General features: G+C 40.9%; 1 non-coding gene across 1 annotated transcript; it reads right to left on the reverse strand.

The window, feature by feature from the left end:
- Nucleotides 1-1,101: 1,101 nt before the first annotated feature.
- LOC138361701 (5S ribosomal RNA) lies at nucleotides 1,102-1,220 on the reverse strand. The gene has a single exon (XR_011227120.1). It is a non-coding gene; the product is annotated as a 5S ribosomal RNA (ribosomal RNA).
- Nucleotides 1,221-4,622: the final 3,402 nt, after the last annotated feature.

Raw genomic sequence — 4,622 nt, forward strand, 5'->3', positions numbered from 1 at the left:
TATCATATCCGCTTAATGTGTCTACAACCTAATTACTTAAACTACACTATTTAATTCATTCATATCATGTGCATATTGGTCATTATGCTCATACAACCGACATCAAAATTTATTTTCATTATTAGAATCATACATTTCATCAAGTAATACAGATACAAAGAGATTTTCTTTCTGAGAAGACCGTTAGTATTGGCTGGCTGGCAGGCAGGCAGGCATTTGAGGGTTATTATTTCGCCTGTTGATTGGGGGGGAGGGTTGATGTGTTAGGGGGTTTTCGGTTAGGTGTGGTGATTGGTGGTGATTGGTGGTGGTGGTGGTGATTGGTGGTGATTGGTGGTGAGTAGTGGTGGTGGTGGTGGTGGTAGTAGGTGGGGGGAGGGGGGGGGGGGGGGGGGGGGGGGGGGGAAGGGGACTGATGGTCTGTGGATTCCTTCTCCGTACCCCTTACATATAAGCAAAAACATGCCTTCCTGTGGGTATAGAAACATTAACACAAATTATATCAGTAACTGATATTGTAGCCTTTTAAACAGAAAAGATTTGTACATACAAATACTTTTAAATTATCATTTATTTGTGGAAATGGCATTTACGTCATTAAATTGATACCTCAGCATCAAGCTTGTGTCCTGCAGCTGTGGTCCAGTGGTAAAGTGTATATAAGTGATGCGTATTCTTGGAGTTGCGAGTTCAAACCCGGATTAAGCTATATATATATATATATATATATATATATATATATATATATATATATATATATATAATATATATATATATATATATATATATTATATATATATATATATATATATATATATATATATATATAATATATATATATATATATATATATATATATATATATATATATATATATATATATATATATATATATATATATATACACAACATGTTTTGTTTTGGTTGTTTGTTTTTGTATAAAGCCTCACACACTATATTAAGCGAGTTTGTTTTAAACATGACATACATATTAATTCATTTTACCAGGCCTTATTCCACACAACTCCGTGAATTTCCCGTGGAGCCAGCCATTCAAACAAAAACAAACGAAACAAAACAAAACAAAACAAAAAACATTATTGCCAACAGCATTTGGTGTTCCCAGGCGGTCACCCATCCAAGTACTAACCAAACCCAACGTTGCTTAACTTCGCTGATCGGACGAGAAGCGGTGTTCTCAACGTGGTATGGCCGTTGGCATGAGACTGCCTACACATTGTGGCTAATAACCAACTCTTTTAGTCATCACGGCAGGATACGGACCTTCTTGTGGTGTCTTAATGGTAATTGTATCCTAACATATTTTTGTCTCCTTGGCATGGATATTTAACATCGTTTATTCAGTCTTGGGTTTATGTTCTTTCGCCATTTACAGACATTTTACATCTACCTACTTCCTCAGCCTGCCCTGCCAATTTCTAATGAATTTGTGGATTTTCTTTTGTAATACATACATGTGTGTGCTCATCTGCTCTTCAGTTTTTATGATATTTGTCTCATCTGTCCTGCTTTATGATACTTTTACAAAGAACATGAACAAATGCTTCTATTTTAGAGAAGATATGGGATCCAGGTTTCGGAGCCGTAAAACCAACCGTTGTGATTGGTGGACGAGTTGCCAGGTTGCAGCTTCTGTACCGTGCCGGCACATAAATAGGTTCGGCTCAAGCGGCGGCAGCATCATTCCCCCGTGACTGTCTGAGCGTCTCTCATCACCTTGGTTATCTCATCATCATCATGGTAGAAGCAAAGCCTACCAAGAAGGCTGCTGCTGTGGTGGCCACCACCAGGAAACCTCGCGTCCAGGTTGCTCACCCGAAAACTAGTCAAATGGTTCTAGCCGCGGTCGTCGCAGCACTCAAAGACCGTAAGGGCTCGTCTCTACAAGCAATCAGAAGTACAGTTGTTGCCAACAACAAAGTCGAGGCTGCCAAGATCGCCATTTTACATCCGAAGATTTCTCAAGAAAGCAGTGGCTGACGGCATTCTTGTTCAGACCAAGGTGAAGTGGAGCTAGTGGATCATTCAAGCTGGCCGTAGCAGAGAAGAGGCGCCGTTCTAACTCCCAAGAAAGCCACCCACAACCAAGAAACCATCTACAGCATCAAAGAAGGCCGTGGTAACTCCCAAGAAAGCCGCCACAAGCAACAAACCACCTACAGCCTTGAAAAAGAAGCAGCAGCAGCAGCTTGTTGTTGGGAACAAAAAGCCCAAAATAAAGAGAGCTTCAAAATCTCCCAAACCACCCAAGGCAAAGAAAGCTGTCAAGAAAACAACAAAGGCAAAATAAACGACGACTGCAAGCAGCATGAATACACATGACAATAAACATCCAGGCCTCCCCCCTCAGTGGAGGGGCTCATATGATTCCAAAAAGAGTGTTAGTTTTGTATAGACAATAAATCATTACTTTTGGGGTAGATTTACTCTGTATATTATATATATATATATATATATATATATATATATATAGATATATATATATAGTATAGTATATATATATATATATATAATATATATATATATATATATATATATTATATATTATTATATACTACACATGGGTGAGGTGATATGGTACCAAGTTTTGGTAAGGTGATTGACATTTACCACAAGATAAAACACGAACCAATGGGAATAAAAACATAAGAATGGAAGTAACTGCAGAAGGCCTATTGGCCCATAACACAAGCACTTCCTCTTGATGCTTCATATATTGGTTCGGAGTCTTGAAGCTATAATATATCTATATATATATATATATATATATATATATAATATATATATATATATATTATATATATATTATAATATATATATATATGCACACAAAACTAAATAGTCTTGTTAGACAAATTGCCCCTATTAGAGGCAAGTTGACTAACAAGCCGAATGACTGCAATTGTTTTGAATTTGAGTTAAATCTAACATAGAAATGTAATCAAACCTAACCTAACCTATGCTAACCCAAGCTAAGCTAACCTAACCTAACCTAAGCTAACCCAAGCTAAGCTAAGCTAACCTAACCTAAGCTAAGCTAACCTAACCTAACCTAACCTAACCTAACCTAACCTAACCTAACCTAACCTAACCCAGCAATTCATGATCTTAATATAATACTGTTAATTGGATAAACCAATTTGGAAAGAAATGTTCGAAAATAACAAAATTAACTGTGCTTGTTAGGAAAATTGGGCCTTGCATACTTGTCCCAATAGTGTGGTTCTCGCTTTTAGGTACGACATAAACGTATACCTAAGTTGAGAGAGAAAAAGATTCGCACTCAAACATGCATATCGATTGCCAGTCCTGAATTCTGGGTAGATATTCGTGTCCTCCCTTTTCATTTACCATCATTTGGATACTATCAAAACAGCTCTGAGAAGGATAAAATGAATAAAACGGGTAGCTCACTCATGTAAAAAGGAAGAGTTGGGAAAGATCTCTCTCTCTCTCTCTCTCCCCCTCACCCCCCCCCCCCCCCCCCCCCCACCAATGATCCTGCTCTGCTAGTATATAACGTAACAAACCTTCCCTCCCCCCCCCCCCTCCCTCCCCAATCAGAGTCCCTTTAAGCATGCGAGGATAAAAAATAGATTTCATAAGACCCAATGTGCTAGCTGATATCAAAACAATTTATGTTATCGTCTATTAAGCCCTTCAGTAAAAAAGTATAGGGACCTAATTAGGTCCCGTTTTGAGGTGGTGGTGGGTGGAATCGATGGATTAGCCAAGCTCTTATCCGCCGAATCCGTAGAGGGTACGACCCTGGCGCTTCAGAGCGTACACCACGTCCATAGCAGTGACGGTCTTCCTCTTGGCGTGTTCCGTGTAGGTTACAGCATCACGGATGACGTTCTCGAGGAACACCTTCAGGACGCCACGGGTCTCTTCGTAGATGAGACCCGAAATACGCTTCACGCCGCCACGACGAGCTAAGCGACGAATAGCGGGCTTGGTGATGCCCTGGATGTTGTCACGTAGCACCTTACGATGACGCTTGGCGCCACCCTTTCCGAGTCCCTTGCCTCCCTTGCCGCGTCCAGTCATGGTGTTGAAGTTGTGTGAATCGAATTGACGAATGCCATTCATTCATTCATTCATTTAAATATAGGTCAAGATACCCTGATGGGTGAGCGTGGAAGTGGGGATAGGGGAAGAATTAGTGGGGGTGAGAGGAAGGGTTTTCAGTATGAGGTAAAGTGCCAGGGCTAAACCCAGCTGCATGGCATTGAAATCGTTATGACCAGACTAGGCAGTGAAGGCAAGGAATCGGATCTCTGTGACAACATTTCGTCTTTTCTGAGCACCCACGGAGACAGCAGCCCTCAGCTGGGTGTGCCCTGGGGGCTCACTCCAGATGTGGTCTTAGATCTGCTAATCAGCATCGCGCCCCACCCAAGGCACCAGAAAACGGGAGCTAGTTGGTCCCATACGCCGCACGATTTCCCGACTATATCCCATCAAGCGGACGTACTAGTAGCATTGCAACTCCTGCCTGCCCTTACTTTACGCTTGTGGTCGAGTAGACACGGCTTTCTCACAACGCTTTCAAAACAAACTGCAGTTGCCTACTCGTCTGTTTCACGTCCCTGTGAAAT

Source organism: Procambarus clarkii, unplaced genomic scaffold (assembly GCF_040958095.1).
Source record: "Procambarus clarkii isolate CNS0578487 unplaced genomic scaffold, FALCON_Pclarkii_2.0 HiC_scaffold_640, whole genome shotgun sequence".
NCBI classification, from domain to species: Eukaryota; Metazoa; Arthropoda; class Malacostraca; order Decapoda; family Cambaridae; genus Procambarus; species Procambarus clarkii.